Genomic DNA, 25,855 nt, shown 5'->3' with positions numbered 1-25,855 from the left:
GAAATAATTAATATTTATTCTTGGGTATATATTTTTTTTTTTCACAAGCCTAGACTTCATTTTGCTTTAGCTTCTCTTTTTAAAGTATTCACTTTATTAAGGTTGAACCAGTTGTGATTCTGTGGTGTGTTTGAAACCTCTTTGACAGCCAAGTGACGCTTTAGGCAAATGAGCATGGTGGAAAAAGGGATGTTCAGCAACATTGTTGTGGCTCTTTGACTTGATCCTGGGGTACTTTTGGTCTTGATGGTGTTGCTTCAAAGCATTAATGCATGGTGAGATCCGCTCAGGCCTGCTGAAGGGTGGTGAACCTTTGAATCTAGTGCACCAATTCTGTGCAGTTAGAGTAAGAAAACTGCATATTTTTTTCCTGTTGTCACCAGTTTTCAAACTACATGTGTTCTGTTACCTGCACCTTTTCAAGTAAATGATCACTGCCTGGTCTTAATAGCACATGCATGTGAATAGTCTCAATTCTTTGACAGTGTGTGCAGAGAAGTTGAGACCATTGTGTGTGCAGGCTGAATTGATTGAAACATTAATTTTAAAATGTGATGGTTTGATATTGATTATGTGTGGATAGTCCTCAATGTGTTGATGACCTCTTGTGATATGGGTTTGCGAGTGGCTCAGAAGACTGCTGCTTCTTCCAAAGACCTTCCTGTCTAAGAAGCTACATTAATGGGAGAAGTAACTTTTAAGATAAATAACCCACCTTGGGAGCAGGACAGAAAACACTAGAGAAACTGAGACTAGGATGAGGAGACAAAATAATTCACTAAACACAAAGTGGGAAAAATCCATAGCAATGGGAGGTGAAGCACTTTTGAAATACCTTCTTGGTGCCAAAACTTCAATCAAGAATAGTACCAATGGCAAGATTTTTTTTTTTTTAATAAAATGGGTTGCTGGGAGAGGCTGGATTTTATTCTTAATATTGAAAATCCTAACTCTATCAGCAGTCTCTGATTATGTTGATCATAAGGTGTTGAATGCCATAGTGGCTTTCATCACATCTTTCTAAGATGCCAAAGAGCTGTAATGAGTAGCAGCTTGTCTTCCAGGAGTGCTAGAAGACAAGTTCCAACACTGTTGCATTCTGATTATGTTGTTTTAGTCAATAAGTACATGAAGGTGGTAGAAGACAGATTGAGGTGTTAAAGCCAACAGTGTCACCATTATGCTACTAGCAGCTTTTCAGAAATGTTTTTTGGTTTTCTTCTGAATTTTTTTCAGAAGTAAGGCTTGAATTTTGTAAATCACAACAATAATCCTTCTATTTGCGGATCCCACTGGTGTTTGGTGGTGTCATTAGTTTTTGTTGTTGTATGGTTGTTTTTTAGTTTTGTTTGCTTTTATCAACCAAAAAAATCCCTGTAAGCCTTCAGGGGATCCTAGCAGAGTAGGAGAATTGTAAGCTTATTGATACTCAGTGTTTTGGAAAATGACATCTAGAATATGTCTGTACCCTGATTTTAAGAGCATATGTTAACAGTTTGACATGATTGGTAGTTTTTCCAGAATGTTTAAATCACTCAGGGTAACAATAGCCAGAAATACCTTCTTCCTCTGTTGTTTTGCTAGCCAAAGATCACATCCTTTCTTCTCCCGTGCACGTTGCATCTTTGTTCAATCTGTCATCTCCAGGTAGACTACACTTTTGTTTAGCTGCAGTTGGAAAACCATTTATATTCTTTACACAAAGCAGGATATGACTATTAAATGGAGACCAAAAATAATTGAGGGTTTTTTGCATGGCAGTAGTGGCCAGGTCATTTTTGTGTACATTCAGACAACTTACAGCAGCATGTCTCCTATATATTTGTATGTGACATTAAAAACCTGTTTCTGCTTCCAGGGGATCTCAGGGCAGGGTACTTCTGCTGTGATCTTCACTGGAATTTTGGGTAGGAGCTCAGAGTTTGTTACTAAAGGCAGTGCAAGATACATCGTTGTTCTGCTTGACTCCCCATTTTCCGGCCGTGGGATCTCTCTAGTTAGTTTTTTTTGCTGGTTTGTTAGGTTATCCCCTCTTTTGCAGGAGGTAAAGGGTAGTGTATTGTGCAAGGACGTAAGCATGTCAGAAGCAGGTGTATTGTAAATGTGTGTTTGAAATCCCCATTTCTCTCCGTCTTATCTGCACACACGTATATCACTGAAGATTTCTATCAATACATCCCAAGGGATTCTAAACCTGGCAAAGGAAAAGGTAGGAGAAAAGAAGTGAGTGATGACATAATTGGGCCAGCGAAGAAGCTGTAAAATTCCATTTAGCGTGCGTTTGAAAAAACATCTGACCCATGTAATACCTTGTATAGATTAACTCCCAGCTCTCCTTAAACCTGTATATAACTGTGTTTAAGGCCGTGCCAGTATCTCTAAGTCTGTTCAGTTTTTAGAACACCATTTGCAGCTCTTTCTGTGCCTGTTATCAGGGCATGCCCTTTTAAATATAGACGGTGTGGAGTGTATCTGCTTTGAGAACCGTAACCTTTATTTCCCCAGTATGAATGACTTGAAACACAAGTCATAGTGAAGATTAGATATTAAAAATAAGCTGCTTGGCAGAATGCCGTATGGAAAATTAATTTGCAAATTTTAATAGATAAGGAGAGGATACAAATAATGCTCTCTATACTTTTCTGTATTAAAAAAAAACAGAAGCAATGAAACTGCTGAACAAAAAACCCAAAACGCCAACAAAATCACCAAATACCCATAGTTGTTCTGACTAGTCTTTCTTAAGCCTGTTGGGTATGCCATAGGTGCTTGTGTGTCAGTAGATTCATCATCTCTTAATTTTTTGGTCTACGAAAATGCAGGCCAGTTTTTTGGTTGTTAAATACTTATTTTTTCTTCTCCTTAGCTTGAGCCATGGTATGAACTTGGTGCATAGTTCTTACATAGTTTCTTGGATTTGGAGTAGTTACCTTGATTTATTTGCTGTAGTTACTCAATCTTACTAATGTTAGTCATGGTCTTTTGAGTTTAGAATTTCATCTTTGGAACCACAGGGCAGCATAGTTTTTATTCTCACATGTTTACTTTTAAGCATAGAAGAATGCATGTTGATGTCACGGTGAATCTTTTTGTGTATTTATACTTATTATTGAAAAATCAGTTTTATGTCTTTGTAGACAATGTTTTGCTGTACATGCTTGCAGTAAGATTTTGTATGGACTTACATTGTTTTTAAGTTACCTGTAAAGTGAAGACTTTAAAAGTTAATTTATTTTGTAGTGTTTATAAAGGCTGCTATAAGTGAATTTGAAAATAATTTAACCTGAAATGTTGTTTGTTACTCAAAAGCAGATTTTGTGAATGAAGGATAAGAGAACTAATAACTATCTCCCTGACCTTGACAGCATTTCCTGTAGAATTGTTTGCATTCTTTAGGCTGGTGCAAGTTATGTTCACCTGTTTGTGCATGTCATCCAACGAAAGCTGAAGAGAAAGGAGGAAAAGTTGATGGTAAACACAAAATAAGCATAGACATTAAAAATATTTGTTATTATCTGACAAGCTCATTATTTTTTAAGAGAAATTTTATTAAAAGATCCCTTTAGAAATGTCTTTTTGTGTTGGTCGTGTGTTTTGGCTTGTTACTAAGCTTGTAGAGGGGCTGGAAGATTAAAGATGAACATGAGAATCAAAAGACTTGTGAGTGGCCTTAGTGAAATCTCTAGCAGTAGTAACTAGTACTGGATTGTAAAGTGAGGTACAGTCAGGAAGCTGGATTAATGTTCATCATGCATGCAGCTGTGTTGTGGAAAGATTGACCAGGTACAAGTGAGATTTTTACAGATGAAATTCAATACTCTTTGAAGATTCTAGTAAGTAGTAGAGAATGGAGTAAGGTAGAACTGGAAGCTTCCATTATATTTTTGGTGCAGTAACTATTTTGCATGCTTATTTTGATTTTGTAAGTGACTTTGGAGTTTATATGGGCTTTCTTGTTTGCTGGAAGTTTTGCTGCTCTATATTTGGTGAGAAAGGGAATAGATACTTTACAGCAATGGATATCTGGTGGATTAGCATAGATTTGTAGTGGTTTTTTTGGTTTGTTTTTTTTTTTTTTTTTTTTTAGTTGTATCTTAGGGGCACTGGTGTTATTTTCTGTCTTGCAGATTTTAAACTTGCTTGATAGTCTTGCCACCATTTTGAAAAACATTATTTGAGTTCTAGGAGATGAATTGTTTAAAAAAATCTGTTCTCATCTTCAATTGAGCTTTCTGTGGAACTTGAAAAAATTATTAGCCTCATTAATGGCAAGTAGATTGAGTAGAAAGAGAGAACTTTGGAGAAAATGTGCTTGCTGTTGTTTCACGCTGACAAGTCCAGTTTCTCGCTTTGTCTGATGGACTAAAAGACCTGTTGTTAGTGGAATTGACTTTGTTAGTTCTGCTCTAAGTAAAGAACAATGAGGAATTTAGGGTCTGCACCTTGTATGTCTGCTGACTCAGCTGTAGGTGGTGATACCTTTCTGATGGAGCTTTTCCTGGCATCTTTTATAGATGCATTTTCTGCATGCCATGATACACTTTGAACTAAGAGTTGCTGTAGTGCTTGGTATTGCATTGTCGTTCAAGACAGGAAGAACCAACAGATACCAGGGAGTTGTAAAAGCAGTAATTTAACACTTAAGGCAGATACTGAGAAATTAATCTCTTCAACTGATTTCCCAAAATTATTCCTTAGCACTGCAGTTTGGTTGCTCTTTGGAGAAGTGCATAAATATGAAACCATCTATGTATGTGTATTTGAAAATGAGCAAACAAGATTTTGAAGTATTTAATGTTGAAAAGCAATCTTTGTTACTGTCTCAGGATTTGCATTCTTTACAGGCTAATCTGAAAATTATAATTAAACCCAGTGACAAATGGATTGGTATTGAAGTGTTTCAGCCTTTACAAGTTACTGTGATTCAGATAATGGGGAACAGAATAATGACTCTGTCAGTCAGTGGTAAGCTAGCAAAAGTAGCAGAGTGGGAGGGGAAAATAATTAAAAAACAAACACCACCACCCCCTCCAAAAAACCCTAAACAAACAATTCCAGCCTAGCCTAGCAAACCCCAATATGTTAGTGTGTCTTGCTTAGACACAAATAAAAATGCATATGGTTAGCATACCCATGCTACAAATAGACTTCCTATAGCCCGTTCATCTTACAGATGGTAATAAAGTAAGTAAGTCTTTTCAGACCTGTCTCTTAGCAGCATGGGAAGGACATAAAATTGTAAACAGTTAGCTAGTATGATCTTTTAAACAAAAAACTGCACACACCTGAATATCAGTGCAATTATAGCAAGTGTATTCTTGGTATGACCTTTCTGGGAATAATTTCTAATCTGGGTTTGCAGTGTGATGTTGGTGAAACATAAAAATGACTAGAAAAGAATAGTGTGTCTTTGTTCTCATTGATTTAATGCACTGGTTCCTTTTCTATTCTTTTGATTAATTTATGAGACTAAAATGTACAGTGTATAATACTTATTATACTTTAACAAAGTGGCCCTATAGCTTTCATTTACTGTATTTATGCCACCAAAAGCAGTGCTATTAAGGCCAACTGAGGGTAAGATTATTCAGTAAATTATTTCATGGTAATGATCACTGTAAATAAGAAATTAGTTTATTCTCAGCATGGTTGTACAGGAAACCATAGCCTAAAGCTAAGATGGAAAGAGTTCCTGAGTGACTGCAGATAGGCACTTCATTTATTTTAGCCTGTTCTAAAGCATTCAGACTTAGGAATTGCATGATGGAAGTGCAGCATAATTATGGTATCAAATTGGAGCACCTGATCATCCTTCTGGCTTTAATGTCTGGGAACACTTTAACTCTTTGTCTGCCTTTGGAATTTGCTAACAAAGACAGTAATTGTGCTAAAGTCAGTGGTGTAGAAATCCTTATCAGCTCATTTTGTGCAAGCCTCCAAACACGTATTGTGCATTGTCAGCATTGGAAGCAGGATTTGGTTTGTGGTTGCAGTTAAATGTAGAAGTCTCCATCTTTCCCTGAAGCTGAATTGACTTTCCCGAGAGAGATATTTAGAGGTTATAAATGGCAGGCAAGCAGGGATTGTAATGATGCCATACATGCAGGTGGTAGAGCCTGTGCTAGTTTAGGTGTTCTATTGTTGTTGGTTACATTATGGACTAAGTGACCTGCTGGTACCTACTAAATGAGGACTTCAGATTTTGGTGCTGTGCAGTGATGAAGAATGTTATGTTCAAACTCATCCTTATGCTTTTGTAATGGGAGCTTGTACAATTTTCTGCAATTTTTTATATTTTTAAGGTTTTTTTTTTTTTTTTGTAAAAGTAAGATCTTTAACGTGTTTTGGTAAAACAGAAAAGTCACAGTAAAATTTTTTGCTGTTTTCTTCGTGCAAACAATTACTTTGACTATGTTTCCTTTAAATCATTTTGGCATTACTGTGTACCAGAAATTACTCCTGAGTTTTTTTCTACTCTTCTCCACTGGGTTTTGTTAGATGCTTGTCCCTCATGTTTAATGGTATATTAGCTATTTTGAGGTGTTGGTGGGGCTTCCTATATTGATGACATTTGACAATCAGGATGTAAATTTGAGAATCATAGGCATTCAGGCTTGAAGTTCTTGTCCCAGTTTCTGCTTCTTCTTGCAATACAGGGTTAGTAATGGTCCAGAACAGTAAAAGTAACTTGTCTTTTTTCCACTGAAAATGGCTACCAGAGTAAACTACTCCTTATAATTAGTCTTCCTTGCTGGGGCTTGTAGGTGTTGTATGGACTGAAATGAGTATAAAATTTTGAAAATACATTAGAAGAACAGAGTAAGAAGTAAAGTAGTTGGGCGGTTTTGTTTATCATTATGGTTTGGAAATTTAGCACAGTTCTGAAGCTTACTTTAGTCGTCAAAGAGCAACAAATGCACCTACCACTGATGCTATTTTTTTCCTCAAGGAAATTCTCAGAAAATGGCTTTGTAGTTGTTTTAATTAAATTTCAGGGGTTACCTTGTTCATCTGTTTACATGATTTTGAGTGTGGTGGAGAAGTACCATTTTATAAATTGCTAAAACAGGCAGCAGAGTATCTTCTCTAAGTTGAGACTTGGAAAACTTACTACTAGGTGAATGGGACCACAGTCTATTAAAAATGCAGCACAATTTTTAATAAGGTGTAGATTTGATAGCAAATGGAAGTTGGTTGTAGAATGTTTTATAACTTTCTGCTTAAGTTTAAATTACTCGGCCAGGCGTATTGTTTGAGCTTCTGTGTGATTTAAGTATTTTTCCAGCTTTCTTGTTTGTATGTCTTGTCTTCTTTCCTTTTATTAGTCTTTTGTTTTTGGTTTTTTGTGTGTTTGGTTGTTCTAATTAGCATGGATATCTGTGGGAAGTTTTCAGGACTCTGGTTTCTTGGTGTATTACTGAGTGTTGAACTTTTCCAGCAGCTGTTTAAGCAACAGTGTCAAAGTTCTGTGCTAAGTACTAGGGATAGTACTGAAAGCTGCTGAAAATGTGGATACACATTCAACAATAGTCTTAGCATCTTAATGCATTTAATAATAGGGTTCTTTTTTACTACAGTACTGCAGTGTAACTCTTAATGATGAGTTACACAGGTAACGTAATTTCAGCATGCAGTGCTATTACTGTGTGGCTGTTTCTTTATTCTCAGTGTTACATTTGGTTCATTCCCCCATAAGATCACAAGGTGTGGATCAAATGTAAGTTAAATAATATTTTTACAGATGTTGTTAGTATTTTGTTTGTAAATCTATTGTCTTGTGGGTCCTAGTTATTGAGTGTTACTCAGTATTACTGAGTGTTGTCATCTAGTCAGTATTCCATTTAGTTGCAGAAATTGAGTTCTGTATTTGGTATCTGTTAAGAGTTGCATATGCTGGTTTATAAATGGTGTTTTCCTTTAAATCCTTGTAAACAAATAGAAGTTCTAGAAATAACTGTTACTGTTTCTCCAGTAACTTTGAAGTCTGTGCAATGTAGAGGGATGAAATTCCTGTCAAGATGAGAGAAAATTTAAATGCCTCTTAAGCTTCCTCTGACCTTCATTTCACCCAATTCCATCACAGTCATGGATGACAGAGAAAGATGATGACTGGCAGTCAATTTATATGTAAGAAACTGTAGCAATCAAAAGTCAGAATGTAACCATACTAAAATAGTATTTCTATATATTTAGTCCTCTTATAGCTAGTGAGGAAGACTGTGATTAAAAATTAACCCAGTAATTCATGTATGATTGCCTTGATGTCTGTTGTGACTGCAGTTTTGAAATACTTTTCTTTTTAATGAAAAGCAAGCAAAAATTTCTCAGACAGAATCTGAATAATGAGTGACTTGTTTGGCATATATTGCCACTGAGCTGGGATAAGCAAAGGGAAAAAAAGGCTTCTGTAGATTTCCTGGAAGATTATTTTAAGCTTCATAATTTTACTGGATATATGTGTTGAAATATCATAATGTGTTTTTGTACCATATGAAAGATTCCATATTTTTCTGAGGAAGTCTGTCTGTGGACTATAAACAGCGTTTTAATTTGTACTTCCAGATTGAAGCCTGACAGAAGTGGAATGCTTTTCTTTCCCTTTAGGATTTCGTGAAGGTTCATGCTGTAATGCCTGCCACATAGAAAAGGATGCAAGGGGAAGGATGTTTGATGATTATTGTGTGTGTGTCAGCTTGTGCATGGTATTAATTGTCATTCTCCCTTGATGTCACTTTCACTCAGATTATAAGCATCTCTGAAATCTGTCAAGGAAGGTTTTTATAGTGATAATTAGTTTATATTTAGCATTATGGTTTGTTTATGTTATTGGCTGTTCAGTGAAGAATCTTGATCTGGCCTTAACTTGAAATGTCTCCTGAAATCTTGATTAATTTGTTTCTGAAATCCTTTAGTCTGAAATTCTTAATGTTCCTTATCTGTATGTATGCATATGTGACTATATAAAGCTTTTTTTAAAAATAAAATGCCCTAAAACAAACCTACTGGTGAAAGAATGAGCAATTGCTGCTTTTACAGTCTCATTCCTTGCAGTCCTACAAAATAAGACCAAGTAAAAGTAAAATAAAAGGAACCATGAGTTAATGACTACGTACTTTAAGTACTTGTTAAATAATTTACTGTAGCACCCAAATGAATTCAAGGTATAAATGTACCTCTTTAATCTGCTGAATGAGGTTATTATGTTAAGAATGGATCAGCATATTGCACTGCCAAGGGTTCTTTAGTAGGCCTAATATTCCAAATTGGGTGAAATGTCGAATTGCTCGTAAATGTTCAGGGATTGGTGTAGGATGTGCATGTGCCTCCATTTTATTTTTTTTCTTTCCAAGTGTATGAGACTCCTTCCAGCTCTGTAATTGGTTGTGAAAAAGAGGAGTTTCTGAGCCTGTATTTGATTGGAGAGAGAGGAGGGAGGGTAGAAGGTGTGAAAGAAATGTTCATGATGCTTGTTTTGATTTTTCTTCTTTCTTTCTGGTGGGGAAAAGGATTTTAATTTTTGAAATACTGTCAGGCATTCATTGTGTCAGTCAAGTATATGCAGTTATTGGCAGTACAGCCTCTTCCTATTTTTGGGAAAGTAGCTAAAAGACCTTGTTGTGAAGTGGTGCTCTGCTTTGCTGACTGCATTATAACAAAGAGCAGAAAAGATAATGTGGAAGGACTTGGTGTCTGATGACCATACAACTTCTGAAGGTATTTTAAGATGGTGAGGCTTTAAAGCGGTGAAATTCTAAATATTTTAGGTGGTTTATGGAAAAACAAAGCAGCAAAGCAGGATTAGTAATCTCTGTGTTCTTGTGGAGTTGTACCCTGTTAATAATGAAGTGTATCATCTCTGGAATAGCACTGCAGTGAAAATTGTTTGAGCTGCCATTTCCCCCTGAAGGTGCAGGTTAGCCTCTTCAGGAGGTCTCACTGATGCCCTTGGGGTGCATAGATCTGCTGTGATCTGTGGAAGGGGAAAAAGAATATTAGCATATTATAGCATATAAGAAGCACCCAAGACCTGGAATATTTTTTGTTAAATTATGAAGTTTATATAATGTTTTTAGCCAGAAGATAAGTCAGATCAATATAAGAACCATGCAATTACCTAAATCCCAGATATCCATCCTTCTAATTTGGCTTTAAAATCCTATGATTTTGTGAATTTACAGGTACTCTTTGAAAATGCTTTCTCAAACTTGCTGTCAGGTTGCTCTGGATTAGGTCTATAGCCTTTTGGTTGCAGACAAATCTTCTCATGCTTTTGTTACTGTGATCACTAGTGTCACACGTGCTGTAATAATCAAATGATACTGCCATGTAGCTGTGCACAGCTTGGCATAGGCAGCTGGGCAGTGTGAGGTCTGTGCTCACAACTGGTCAAGTGTAAGTTCTGGTTGTCTGTAGCAGACTGTAATATATATATGTAGAGTTTCTGTAAATTATATGCTGGGAGTTCTTAATGTGTTTATCTACTAAAAACTTCAGTTTTCTTGGATACCATTCTTAAAAATTATAATTATAATATGAAAAATCATATTAAATGAAACAAATATTTTCTGTAGCATTTTCTGTCCTAAATTATATACTCTAACAGAAGGGATGCATTTAAAGTGATGGTATTAAAATGGTTTGTTCCATTGCAGAATTGTTCAAGCATATGGGTAATCCTTTTAAAAAATAAAAATTCTTGTCTGCTGCATATTTTTCATCACTGATTTATGTTGTCTGCATATAATGAAGAGGCAAGATTTAAAAACAAAGCCATTTCAGAAATCATGAGATTGCTGTAAAGATTTGCATTTTAAGAGTTAAAAGAAATAACTATCACTGGTAGTTTCGTCTTCCTAATGTGACCACAAGAAAAATGTACCAAAACGAATTGCTGGGAAAAGTAGGCTTTTTTCTTCATGAAAGAAGATCCAGCCATGTCTGAATACTACTTAATTATAGTGTCTGTCAGTGAATGTGACTAGTTTCTGTGAGATTGTTCTTAAGTGGTGAACAAGGGTTGTTTTTAATCTCAAACTGGTAAGAAACGGTTTGAAATACTGTGTCTGAAGAGATGTGCAATTTTTTCTGGTGAAGTAAGCAGTTTTTCCTCTAAGTATTGATGTGGTGGCATTTTATGAAGATGGCAAAGATAGGAAACATATAAAAATTAGAATTTTTTGCTTCTGGCTGTTCTGAAAATTAAAACTGGATAGAAGGTGTGCTTGAAACATGGTAATGAACATCTGAAATGTCAGTGTGGCTGCTGCTAACTTAGGGATTGATTTTTCTTGAAGGATGATCAAGTCAATTCACCTGAGTAACTGATAACAGTAATATAAAAAAAGAGATGTTGAAAAGAAGGCTCAATAAGAGCCCTATGAGGCCAAGAACTTGGAAATCCTGAATTGAGGTTTGCCTTTTGGAGCATTTTGCTGTATGGATTCCAAACCTTTGCCTACTAGAACCTTTTGCACCTTTACCTAGATGAAAGGCATCTAGAGATGTATGTATGTCTGTGGAAGAGTTATTCTCTTAATGGTTCATGGCTGGAGGCTCGCTGCCATAGGGAGAAGTGGCTAGTGGAGAAGCATTTGGCCAGCTGGAGTGGATTTTGTGGAGTCTGGCTGGTATGACCGAGTGTTGTGGGGATGCCATATGTCCTTGAAAATGACTGCTTTAATTGATGTTTAACTGTTGAGGCCAAGACCATCCACATTTGTAAGCAATAGAACCAATTGTTTCATGTTAATTGTACATGTCCTAGGTTAGCATGTTTTATGCATGTACAAATTGCTTTTCAAGGTTCTATAGTGTATTTTCTTTACTTGGTGTGAACTGTTTGTATTTTAGCTTCATTATATTGTTCTGCTTACATGCTGAAGTGAAGGCTTCAGAACTTTGTTTTGCTTCTTTGCTGATAATGTTGGCAAAATGCAACACTTGCTGAGCTAGGTTATGCTGCACGAACTAATGCATCCTCTTTCTAAGCCTGAAATGATTCTTAGGATTCTTCAGCTTTGTGTCCTGTGCTTTTTTCCTTTGTCCAGTTTGGTTCAGCATCTGCTGCTCTTTGCTTGAGGACACCTGATGAATGGTAAATGCTTATATTCAGGAAAGCAGGGCTTCTGTTGATGAGTCTGAAGAGTAGAAGCAATAAAAGGCAGTAAGGAAAAGAATGGTATTAGTGAATGACCAAAGTTGGTGTGCTGCTAATTCCTTGTCAGACTGTGAGAGGACCTCCTTTTGTATTTTCCCTTCTTTGTATTCTCAGAAAGTAATTAATACTGAACCAGAAGGATTTTGTATTGTCCTTGTAGACTAGGTAGCTTGGTCCAAGCATTTGGTGTCTGTAGGAAGTGGAGGCGTGTAGGAAGTGGAGGAGTGTAGCCAGGGTCACTGGCTTTCCTTTTCTCTTACGTCACTCATATATTCTCCAAGTACAATGGGGTGTCTTACCCTGGTCATTTTTGCCTTCCTGAGGATTTTTCACTCTCACCCACTATTATCTATGGTGAATTAATACGTTTGATAGTTCAAATCTCTTGCCAAAAGTGCCAAAAGGGTCATTTGGTTCTGAAGTGAACAGATACAAAGCCCAAAATGTCCATCTCGTAAATTAAAAAGGTACTTTAACTTGGTTCTTTGAATACAAAAAGCTGCTGTTGCTGAAGCCTGTCCTACAACATCTCAACATTGAGTTGACATGTTGTATTTTTCTTAAATGACAAAAGATAATCTACAGGGATTAGAAGGAATTCAAAATGAAACCAAGTAATACCTAAACCAAGAAGTAAATCTCTAAAGCTGAATGACAGACCTACATCAGACTTGGGATTGCGACACTGAGTCATAAGGAGCCTTAAAGCTATGATAGCATATTCCCTTTCTTGTGCTTTAAATTATAAATGAGGACTAGCTAAGATCATCTTCTAGACTGTATGTGTCTATGTGTCCTCAAACAATTTAAGAACAAGAGACCATGGGTGAAATTGCCTTGGCTAATATTAAGAAAGATTTTTGTCTGTGGAACTCATTGCCTCTGTGGAGATCTACAAGGGGGAAAAAAAAAGTTTAGAGGTTGTTACACCTTTAAAGTAGGGAAAAGTGTAACAACTGCCTTACTCTGTCGAAGAATAGACCAGAAATTAGGATGTTGTGTAAGTAGAAGCAAGATATTTGTGATTTCATTAAGAAAAAAACACTTATTCACAATTATTATTTTTTGGGAACTATTCTTGTGCATGAAAAATGTAATGGTCAGCACAGCAATGGCTCAAAATAGCATTTTGGATGCTATAGCACTGGCATTGGAGCCTCATTGGCAAACATCCAGGAGGCCTGTGAAAGAATAAAATGTCTTAAGTGTTAAAGCTTCAAAAGCTTATGTTTGAATTTAATTTCAATTTTCTTTTTTGTTTAAATATTCTGAAGTTTTCCAATTATATGTCTATTTAGTCAAATACTTGAGTGAGCTGAAAATCCTGTGCAAACACACTAGATGGTAAGAATTCTTATTTGCAGCACTAAATAATTTTGTTGATTATAGGAGTTCATGAAGGTACGTAGCTGCAAAGAATTGCTCAAACTGTGCAGTCAAGTGGTCACTGTACCAGTGAGATAAAAATAAATAATTTCAGTAGCTGGATTTTTCTGTTCTCTCTGCTTGTGTATTTTTCAAATTCTTAGTTGCATGTCAGGTTACAGTGCAGGCCTTTCTAGGTCAGTTCTTCTTTTTAAACATTCAAGTAGGTTTAGTGGTTACCTGATGCAATTGGGGTGTGTTTGTCCTTTTGCAGGACACTGCTGATACCAGAGGGAGGGGTGGCCTTTAGCAGCCTCCTCTGCTTTTTCCTACTTCTGGTAGTTAGATCCTGCCTCGGGGTAGGAAAGATGCCTCCTGTTGTAAAAACCCCTTAGACTGTCTGTGGTTATACCTAGCTGTTGCTAATGAATGAATTGGCAAATAGCAAGCATTTAATATATTACCAGGTTCTCAATTTTACTGCTGCGTGAAAAGGACTTGGAGTAAAGGGTGGTGAATGCTTCCTGTGCTTCCATGTGTAATTGTATTGGGTAAATGCTGTTACCAAAGTTGCTGTGAACTGTCTTCACAGTAAACCCCCCACCCAAAAAAAAAAACCCATCAGACATTTTAGGTTGATTAATCTTTGTGTTCATGTTTGCAACCAGGATACTAGGAGTTTTTTTTCTAAAATCAGTTACCAGGGCTCTGAGATTTGGCATGTGTTTAAAATATGCCCTCATCACAGTACTCCTTTCTCAGATATCTTAATTACTTAACATAGAGGAGGAGTTTGACTTACTGCTACTAATAAATACTGGAGCATATTTTCCAGGACTTCAGAGTTGCTGGCATACCTGTTTCTCTGCAGATCAGGAAGCACGTCAGAGGTCACTAAACCCTAAAGGAGACAAGTAATCTACTTAGGTGCTTGGGGGTTTTTCTGACTTTATTTATAACTTCTGGTTTGAAATACATTGAAAATATCTTTCTTTTCATTGTGCTGTATTTTTGTTTTAATCCATCCAATAGCGAAGGAGGATGTTTGTATCTTGTCCAGTGTGTGAAAATAAGTGTTGTGCTTAGGCAAGACCTGAATGTGATCCCCCAAAGGGTGCCATTGTGGGGAGGACTTGGGTCAAAACCTGGGTTAAGGCAAGGCCCAGGTACTGGATCTGCCGTTTCTCTCTGGCTAAGTGTTAGCATTGTGTGTGATCTACACCCCCTGTTCCAGACCTGCTTCAGAGGCTGGAGGAGTCTGCACATGTTTCAGGGGTTATACTTGGTGTTTGGAGAGGATGTTTGATTAGCTTTTGAAGTGGAGTGTACTGTGGATTATATAGAAATAATGAGTGGTGTTGCAAGTTAACAGTAAAAAGAGTAATAAATTTAGAAATGCAGGAAGCCTGTTGATCTTGTCTTAAATATAAAAAGTTTGGCAAAACTTAAGTTTTTTTGTAAAAATTAATTGCAGTTATTGAAGTCAATAGATAACTCCAGTGTGTGTTTACTGTATAGAAAATGCTGCTTCAAGTATTGTTTGCTACCACATGAGGGAGTGTTCGAGGGAATTGCTCTGAAAATACAAAATTCAAAACCCAATGTAATACTCCAAGTCTTCATGTGGTGTACAGCTGGTGTATGAGGCCAGTTAGCAACTGTGGTTTTGCTTGGTGTCTTGGCATGAATTTCTATTCTTCATCCATTTTTTTCTCTGGAACGTATTTTATGTAGGTTTGTTAAGGCTTACAGTAGCCTTAGTGAAGCATCTTGGTTATGAAATTAGAATATGCTAAATGAAACATGTCTAAAATAGGATGGCCAAGTGTTTTATTTATACTTTAATATTCAGGAGATTCTTCTTCATCATGCTGGGTAGTCATATTACTGTTTGAGTGATACTGTAATATGCTGTGTTTGTTGGGAACACTAAGGTGATGAATTACTTATTCAGCAGGTTTTGCATATGTTAAACTTCTCAGAAAATAGGTGCAGAGTTACTGAAAATTGAATCAAATATCCATAAAGGAATAATGACTAAAATTCTTATTATATTAGTCCTTACCGTGTGCCACATTATGCTCATGTCTGCTGGAAGAGGCACAGACATGAGCATTTTGCATTCTTGGAAGAAAAATTGCTGAAGACTGAGGAGGGTGGTGCAATTACATGTGAAAACAGCTAATGTAGCTTTACTTGTAAGAAAATGTACCTGATCCTTTCTAATATATTATTTTAAGCTGCTGTACTGAGTATGTTTAGGTATATGTAATTAGAGTGGCTAGCATATTTCAGAAACATTTTCCATTTTGTGTTGACTAGAGCGTTGTGCTGAACTTACAAGTGTTAATCTTGCCTTTTTGTCTTCTGTGTTTATGGTACTGTATGATGTTTAAGATGTGTGTGTAAGAAATGTCTGTGTATGTGCTGCTTCCTGGATGCAACAGGATACACTTGTGATGAACAGCTCAACAGTGTAAGAGACTAAACTGCTCTGAACTAGCTATGTCATTCTGTGGAACAGTGGCTGTTGGGTTGGATAAGTTTATAAAACTAATTAGTCTAATAACTTAGTGCCAGAAATTTTAATAGGTGCCTTTTGCAAAACCTCCTATTATGCAATCAGTTGGATTTCAGCATAAGTGTTTGAAATACGCAGTATTGGTTAATAGGCTTTGGAGATTGATGGAATTTTATTTCTACTGAGTGAAGACTTTGAGCTAAGATGTTCCAGATACTCTTCCTTTTACTTACTTAAAACCAAGAATTGTATTGACTCTGTTTTGCCTTTGAAGAGAATGGTCACTATTATGTGTGCTTTGGAAACATTATTGCTCTTGTAATTAGGGGTTTGAGACTAATGGCAGAAAATAATGAAAGGGATTGCTGAGTTTCTAGTATTGCCAAGTTTAGATAGTTAGGTTTGCTTAATTGATGTGGATTAAATAGTTTTAAAAACTGTATACCAAGATGGTTCTGAAGTTCTTTAAGCTAAAAAAAATTCATCTGAGTAAGGATTAACATGAAACTCAGAGGAAAAAAATAAGCCAGAACAACTCAGTGCATAATTTATGCTATGTAAATCACTTTGAAATTGGTGACCCCTGATGTCATTGCACTTAAAAATTCAAAAGGGAGTATAAAAGCTTGCATGTTATGTAGATCTTGAGTGAAAAGCTTGCTATTCATTCTCTTACATGAAAAAATAGAAACTGCTGAAATCCAGAAGCTTAAGGAGATAGAACAGAATAGATTTAGAAATTCTGTGACTGTGTTTATCAATAAATGTATTATTTGTCAGAATATGACACTGAAAAGGAAATACTTTTGCATTTTTAGAAATTCATATGGAATATGTGACCAGTTGTAAGCGCTGAGGGACCCGATTGAGATATTTATGTAATGCTGATTTTCTGTTCTGGTTTGGATGATCCCCCATGTGATTCAAGGTTTTTAGTTGTTGCACAAATGAACCTTACATTGCATTCCAGCATCAAAACAAACTGTTAAATTATTTTATTTGTACTAAAAAGTTTTTTTCCTTTAATGTAATCAGTTCAAATAATGAGCTATGTAATAGAAAGCATACTTAGTAATTAATAAAATCCCATGAAACCTCAGGTTTAATGTGTGGAGGTCCAGCTGAAGGAAGATGAACAAATACTTTCCTTAACTTTTTAATTGGTACTTAATAATTCTTGCAGTCCTAGATACATTTAGGAAAAGCATTCTTAAGATATTTGTATGTGGTTAGTTATTTCTGTGCTGTATCTAGGCAGCATGAATTTCAAAGCCTTTGACAAATGCCTATTATTTCTAGATATTTGGAGCCCATTTTTCCCTGGAGGAAGAGTGATGTATCCAGGGAAGAATTTTCTATTGGAATTCAGTCATAGCTTTCTAAAAATTCAATGAGATTTTGTATTAAAACTGCTTATCAATGATTTGGTTTTTTTTGGTCAGGATGACTCTCTAAGGAGCATTAGCAAGACAGAGGGAAATATGAATTGCCGTGGTTTTGACACAGAGTGGATTACATTAGTTCTTTGAACTTCATCTGTCTCTTGTAAGAATGAAACTAAAAATAGGAATCTAGATGCATTCCTTGAAGATTTTGATTTCTCATAACTTTGAAATTTAAGTAGTTTTTGAAGCTATTTATCTATTTAGTATTTTTATTAATGTAACTTTGGTTGAAAACATTATGTACTTCAAGAGATTTCATTGAAGTCACTGGAATTGCACATATTATCTCTCCTAGTGTGTTTGCAGTATAGTGTGCTCTTTGTTGTTAATGTGGACATTAGTTTATGATAACTAGAAGAGATGTCTTAGCTTAAAAAAAATCTTTGATGTTTGAAACCTTGTTTTATTATACATAATAGAGAAGTGTAATATGGAATGCCTGTGACAATTTCAGTCTTTGGTCCAGTTTATATAAGTTGCTGTCTTTAGTGGGTCCCAGGTAAGTGTCAGTGTTTACCTGACAACTAGGGATGAGCAATTTTGTCTTCTTAATTCTTCTTACAGATTTAATGTAAGAACACTTAAATGCTGCAATAACAAACTCAACCAACCAAAAAATCCCTCATGCTAACATTGTTTTCAAAGTGGTTATGTTACTTGCTTTCTTCCTCTTTTGGTTTATTTTGCAGTCTTGCCATGTACTGCCTTCAAACCCATGTGTGTCCCAAAGCATCCTGGTGAGAATCTCTTGAAGTCAATCAAAAGAGTGTCCCTGAACATTACTTGCTGTCTTTGCGCTTTTTGGAACTTGCTCTTTGAAGCTTCTGTGTCTGTTCACACTTTGGTTTTTTTTCATGTCTTTTGGTGTTTCCTAGGTCTTGCAGATAGATAGAAGAAAATTCACACATTTCCTGTAGCTGTCTCTTTGCTCTTCAGTTTCAAAACAAGTGGTTATAAATAAAAAATACAGTCATTGGACTGTATCAGTTGGAAAATAATTTAACATCTCCAGTAACTCTTTTACACTCCTGAAATTAAAACTTTAAGATGGCAAGCTGTTTATATGATACCCTAATTCTGCTGTATATAAGTCATTAGTAACAATTCAATTATAGACAATTCCTGACAGTGCAGGCATGCTATATGGCCTGGAAGAAATTGCTGACAAATAAAGAGGCTTCCCCTAAATTGGGAAATATCAAATTGTGACACGTGTAAACAAGAAAGTTTACCGATTTGATAATCAGGTGTCAAAATGATATGTTAAATATAGTTACCTCGTGGGCTGGTGGCACATTGTGCATCACTGAATGCTTGATATTTCCTGTGAAGAAGAAGCCTCTTTTCCCAAAAAGTAGTACAGGACTCTAAAATGAAGCTTCTCTTTCTGATAAGGAAGTACCATTGTTACTTGCTCTTAAATATGGGCAGGAATAGAGAAATGTGGTCTGTTTGTTGCTAGCCCCATTTCTTTCTGCATCTCAAAATCTGGCACACTGGGACATCTTGCAGTGTATTCTTCTTTTGTAGCTTCTTACTGCTTTCTGCTGGCTGACCCTGCCATGAGCAGTGGTGTTTGGACTAGGTGGTCTCCAGGGATCCCTTCCAGCCTCAGCTGCTTGGTGATCCTGTGAGAAATTCAGAACACTTCGATAATTTTTTATTTTAAACTCTATTACTTACTAAGCAAGGAGGTAAGATACTTGTTTGGTGATTCTATTTTTTTTTTTTTTTTTTTTTAAGAAACGAGCATAGGAATTGGAACCAATGATTGTAAAACCAGAACTGAAGGTGGTACTTCACTAAAACAGATAATGTTGTTCTTCAATCACAGAATTGAAACCAGAAACCTGAAGTGTCTTAGGTTAGATGTATGGACTGCAAATTTTATTAATCCCCTTAAGCTTGGAGTTAACACCTTTAACTTTCTCCTGACACACACCCGTATTTTTAGATTTTTTTTTTTTCCCCCCAAGGAACATTTTTCATGAAACTTCATATAGATACTACTGTAAATTCCAATGGCTGCCGTGTTTCAAATAGATTGCTTCCTTCCTCAGGTCCCTTTACCTTTCTCTGCTGTCTGTATCTTTGCTTTTCTTCCTCATTTGTTGGTTTTATTTAAAGATGGGATGTTTGGGGAAGATGAAAGAAAAGACAATGTGGTTAATTCACTGTAGTATTTTTACTCTCTTAAGCCCGTGGTTGTGACACTGTATCCATATTTAGTTTATTCTAAAACATTATACAATTTTAAGTTTAAGTTAAAAGTGGTGGGTTTCAGGAAGTGATAGAATTTGTGTTTTATATAACACAAATCATACAAGTAAATATTTGCCATCAGTATATAAAAATGCATGATGATGGTGAACATACATTTTAAATGAATTTAATTTACTACACTGGAGTTTGAGAGAGAACATTTAGCTTTCTTTAAAGTTTCTGGAAGGACCATGAAGTAACTTATTGTTCCTTCTGCAATCTATTGCTAGTGCTTGCCGGTTTTACCCTTTGTTGGCTTATAGCCATATCATGTCCCCTTTCCTGGTTCCCATGGTCTTGGAATCTACAGTGCCATTGGCAAAGCTGCTATGAGCTGAAGCTTCTGGGGCTGAAGGATTTTAAATTTTGTTATGCATATTTTTGGGGAGATGCCTAAGGAATGAGAGTCTTGGTTTTTGTTCCCTTGTTTGAAATCCTGTCACTATGTTGGTTGAAGGGAACAGAAAGAAGCAAAGGATTGTAAAGTTTGACAGAGTATGGCAGAGAAATTGCTACTGTCTGTCAGTTCTACTTTTTGTGGTACACTGTTAACCCATTGCTTTGGGCAGCAGCCTACAAGCTTCTGGACAGCTGTCAACCTGTGCAGGTCCAATACTCCTTCCAGAGGAAGCAGCAGCTGGATGGGCAGGATTGTCACAAAGAGACATCCATTGTACTTATAGGCATCTCTGTCTCTCAGGGGTTCACTAGGCCCCATTAGACACTTCAGACTTACTTTTTCTGTATATTCCAGAACTGGAAAGCTTCTGTTCATCACTTTCTCATTTTGTGTCTTCTGATCTGGTAGAGAATGTGCTATAAATGCATGATGGGAGTGAAAATAGCATACTCAGACTATCGTTAAACCAGTAATTCAGAACTTGTTAGGTCTCCGTGTGGGTTTGCTTTGGCCTGTAAGTAGACCAGAGTGAGTGTGTTGGAGCCAAGGCAATGGAATATGCTTTTGAACCATTGTTCAGGTTTATTACAGCTGCTCTTTTTCCTCTTTGCTGGATTGCTAAACAGCTTTTATTTTAAGATAACTTGAGGGAAAACAGAGGTGAAGCAATTGGCAACTACATGTCTTTCTTCAAACACCGTCATGAGCCTGTTGATTACCTTTTCACGAACTTCTGTGAAACTTCAAAAAGCTTGGATGTTGAGAACTAAAAGAAACAGGAGAGGGAGGTATCTGGAAATCTATCTTCCCTTTGCCAGGTTCTGTATTTTGGGGACCGATGATTTAATCATGACAACAGTAGTTTTACAAATAATGAACCTGTTTTCCCTTGATGTATCTTTTAGATGTGTTTGTCTTATGGCTGATGAACTGCTAGTGTTGCCAATGTCATCCTGAATGTGCCTTGATGTAGAGGAAAGCAAGTCTAAGGATCAAGTCAGCATGAGGAACAAACCAATGATTCTAGCTTCCTAGTTGAGTCAAATTACCTGACAAATCAGACTCTTAAAATGTTTCCCAAGGTTGTAAATGATATGAAATGATGGGAAGGCACTTGTTTAGGTACACAGCATAGGAACTGGGGAAGGCTCACCAAAACTGACTAAAGGATGCTGTTGCCTTTCTGCTACAGTCTTAGATTGAGAATTCCCAAATTCTTCTTTTCAACTAGCCTTTTAGGTGAGTAATTTTTAATGTTGAGCTCTTTCTGAGAGGGTATAGCACTACCTTTCATAAATGTTTCCTAAGTGTGGTTTTGCTTCTTTGGAAATACTTTGAACTTTCTTTTGTGCTAGGTGAAACAAAAATACAGTTCTGTCGTGCTTTTGACTTAACTATTGAGTTCCTTTTTTTCTTGTTTTTTACAGATTTGTTTTTCTAATAAAACTGCTTGAGTTATAGTTGAGTCTTAATTTCATGCTGTCTTTTAGGTGATACTTTTTCTAGCACAGAGTAGTCTTACTTAATATTTTTCTAAAATGCACTTGTACTGGTGGTCTCAAAAGAAGAATGCTTCTGAAACTGGGACAAGGATTCTTCACTCAAAACCATTTGCAGTTGGAGAAGACATTCAAAACATTTGTTCCTGCTCTGGTTAGTGGAGGAAGAGATTTCTAAAATGTTGGGTACATAAAAACTGAGAACTTAATGTTCTTCTCTCCCAATGTGAGCAATTAAAACAAGTGTGGGAAAGAACACTTAAATCTATTGCAAAATATTCAGGGCCTAATTTCTTCAAATACTTGATTGCCAGCTCTGGTAAGTGCTAATGTGTTCATTGATCATCCAAAAAAAGTGCATATACAAATTCAGAATTAAAAATGCATTGAAATTGTGAGCTTTAAATTGAACCGCTTAGGCTCTTTGAAATACAACACAAATTGACATATACTGGTTGGAAATTTTAAAGACTGAAGGCTGTCCTCCTGAGAATCCCTGTTTTGCTTGTTTAAACCATGAGACAGTCTGATTTTTCATGTGTCCACTGTAAATTCTTAGGGCTTTTTAGATTTGTTTTATTGTGTGCTTCTGTTAGAAAAGTTTTGGTTGCAAGGTACCTGGGATACTTGTAAATTTTTTTGCATGGTGATGCCAGATGTTTTTATACTAGCCTTCATTCAGCCTAAAGTAATAATGTGAAAGTAATAACAAAAAATGTTTTGCCAGCTTTGTGTTACTTAGAAGGGTAGATTTTAATACTAGCTCTCTTGTCAAGCATAGCAGTCACTTCTATTAATTAATATTCTCACCAATAGATATTATATCATATTAGAATGGTTCTTACAAGTTTGGTAAATAGGATGGCATTGAGCAACTTGCTGAGTTTTTAACAGTGTTTAAAAGCAAAATAAAAGCCATATAGACTTGCATCAGATCATGGAAGAAACTGAATCGTACTTAAAAATAGCGTGGCTGATGCAATAGTCAGGCAAACGTTGAAGCCTAAGTGTTATACCCATAATACTGACTCTTGTCCTGCCAGTGGCTTCATAAATGAGTAAAGTTAATGCTTCAGGAGTGTTGAATTCAGTGTTCAATCCAGTCAGTGGTTCTGCTACTGGGTGAGTGTAGGATGTAGCAACCAGCCTTGAAAGATTTTATTTTCAAGTATGTTTGCCCCCCTGGCTATTTTTGTTTAATATTTGAGAAACAAAAAGATCCATGAGTACTGAAGTTAAAAAAAAAAAAAAAAAAAAAAAGTGTGTGCATGACTTCTGGGGGTTTCTGTCCAAAGTCTCATTGACTGTGGCACTTCAGTTTTCTATTGCCATGCTACTCTTCCCTTTGCCCCCAGTATTTCAGTTCTTCTTGTCTCTCTCCTGTGTTCCCCATTGTAGTTTCTCTTTTGTTATGTGTATTTTGGCTTGCTGATTGTCTGAAAAGAAACCCTGGCTGGGCTGCTGCTGCTCTTTCTTTGGGATGTACTACTGATAGCTGGTGGTTGTCCATCAGAATGAGTAATGTTGGGGATTCCTCTTGTACTTGTACTTGTGGAGGCAAAAATAGGGCTATGTTCATCTACTCCCTTGGTCCATTCTTTTGTTCTTTGAGGTGAGACACTGGATATAAAATTAACAGTGGCTTCAAAAGTGGTTTTATGGGGACTTGCTTTCTTTTGTTATTTTAGGTTTGTTTTGCTTTTGAAGACCATCAGAATTGTGATTGAACTGTGTGTAGTAAGCAGTAATCTTGTTGAGCATGGGTGATTTATGACTGCAAACTATATAAATGTAATAACCAGAAATTTGCAAGTCCATGAAGTTACTAATTGTGTGTGTAAATGAAATAAATTTTTATTAGCTCTGTCACCTTGTGAACAAATTAATGATTCTAATCAAACATGGAGATGAGTTAGTTGTTACATTAGCTATGAGCCCTTATTTCCTGTGACTTTTATGTTTCTGTGTTTAATGCTAGCTCAAATTCTGAAACAGATTGTTAGGCATGTTTGAATTTGGCTTCGTTATAGTAACTTTTTCCTCCCTTTTGTGTACTTTGCCTGGGCTGTGGGAAGAGGGGAGTACCAATGTCCTTACCCACAGTGTCATGCTTTTGCATCAGACTAACTTTGAATTCACTACATATTCATGCTGCAAATGAATGTGAGTGGTAGTTTGAATCTGTCTTATGATAATTGGAGAATAGGGTAATCAGATGGTATTGGCTTTTCTGATTGCAAGCTGTTGTGTAGGTATAATTTTTTACATTATTATTTAGGACACTGCTCAGAATAACAGTTTGCTCAGACATAAGTGATGAAGAAGAGGAAGGGATTGGTTAATGCATACTGGTGAATCTAGTGGGGGAAAGAAAAGATGGATTGGTAGTATGTAAGAAGAATGTTGATGTTTACATTTTATCTCTTAACTTTCCCTTTAAAATACTTAAGCTTTGTCAATAATGTCATTTACAACTATTACTAAGTTGCAATTAGATTCATAGAATGGTTTATGTTGCAAGGTACCTTAAATCTAACATAGTTCCAATGCCTGTCATATATTTGCATACACTTTTTTTTAGTCTATACTCAAGATTGCTTTGCTGTAGTTGCAGAACTCTAGATATAGTGGAGTTCAAAAATCTGTGCTATCCAGTTAATGATTCATTTCCTTAAAGGCCAAGGTTATCATGTTGAAATTATTAGCTCTTTGAGAACAGTCTGCCACATGTTCCTCACAGGTGATCAAGTGATTCCTCTGGAGTTATGGAATTATACCCTTCCCCATGTCCTCCACTGTCCCAGTGCTGTGTGTCCCAGCTTTGGAGATGGGAAGCATCTTCCAAGTAACTTTTTTAATGCAGTATATGTTTTATTGCACATTATTGTAATGAACTGTATTAAGTATGGAAGCAAATTTTTACTTGATTGTGGTTGTGAGCAACTTGGCATACTAGTGCTTCTTGTGTTTTCTGTGGAACCCCTTTTTTTCTGTCTGTGTTTTAAATGTACAAGAGAGAAAATATTGAGTCATGATATCATAATACATAGCTAGAAAATCAGACTTTTAACATAGGTTCAATATGCTGTATTTCTGAAACCTGTGTTCAGTTCATCTGGGGAAAAAAGTTTAATGCTGTATTGCAGTGTGACATTTGTGAGCTTGCCCAAATACATCCTGTAGCTTCAAAGTTGTGCAGTTGCCTATGCAAGTACTGTTAGTATGCTTATTTTTGGGTAGCACAGGTAATTCTTCTGTGAGGTTTATGCTGATATATATATATATATATATATATGTATACATGCTTTATTTTAAAAAATAAAATGAAAGAAATTGACTGGAAAATAAAAGTTCTCTGACTTGGAAAAAGGTCATTCAAAGATGGGCCAGCTAGACTGTTACAGTAAGTTGCATCTTAAAGTATGAAGTTGACAGTTGTGTTCCTGTTGGACTGAAGTCTATAGTAAAAACAGTTAAGAAATAAAAGAATAGAAATTTCTTGATGTTCACATGTAAAATGTGTGAAGTAATATAATGCTTGGCCGTCAAAAAAAAACAGGAGAAAAAAGCAGTTATGCAGTATTTAAACTCTTTTCTAGTTTGCAAAATGCTTATGGGGTTTTCAGTTATGCAGATGCTAAACTATGAATTAAGAATAATTTGAAATTTGGAGAAATAGCTGCTAGGAAGAATAACTCTGTTTAAGAAATACAGACCTATTCTCAGCTGCATTTCGTGGAATGTAATGCTTAACACAATGCCACAATGCCATTTGAAACACATGCCAGCAGTTAGGGACTTTCACTTTCTTAGGGATCTCTGCAGTTCTCTTAATGTTGGCTGTGTCAAGCTTTGTCACATGCAATATCTTTCCTCTTGGTGCATATTGCTGCACTAGAAGATGGAGTTTGACTTAATTTTAGAATATGTAGAAGTAACAGCAGCGTGGAATGCTTGGGAGGTTTTTTAGGTGGCTAAAAAGCTACTGAGTAGAAAGTACTATGTTTTGCATAAAGTATATATGGCTAAAACCTGGTAACCTTAAATGCAGATTGCTTTCAGTCCTGCTGCAAACCTATCTTAGCCTCTTGCCTTAAAAAGGAAATGGAAGGAAAGGAGATATGTTGGACTTCATAAAATTCTTCTTAGGATTAGGCAGTATTTTATTAAATGTAACAACTCATTCTGAGGAAACATTGACCTTTC

The 25,855-nt window shown here is 36.1% G+C and overlaps 1 protein-coding gene across 8 annotated transcripts in view; it reads left to right on the top strand.

Moving 5' to 3' along the window:
* TSC22D1 (TSC22 domain family member 1) overlaps nt 1-25,855 on the top strand; it is a gene marked incomplete at its 5' end in the record, with an annotated part of 91,300 nt that overhangs the window by 4,957 nt on the left and 60,488 nt on the right. For 2 of the 8 annotated variants that reach the window (XR_013773634.1, XR_013773635.1), the window contains one exon: nt 71-1,042. The exons of the other annotated variants lie outside the window; for them this stretch is intronic. Of the gene's footprint in view, nt 1-70; nt 1,043-25,855 lie in introns of those variants that run through there. 8 annotated transcript variants of the gene reach the window in all.

The sequence above is a fragment of the Erithacus rubecula genome (assembly GCF_903797595.1).
Source record: "Erithacus rubecula genome assembly, chromosome: 1".
Classification (NCBI taxonomy): domain Eukaryota; kingdom Metazoa; phylum Chordata; class Aves; order Passeriformes; family Muscicapidae; genus Erithacus; species Erithacus rubecula.
Note: the sequence above shows the minus strand (reverse complement) of the source record. Positions and strands in the feature narration are given on the sequence as shown.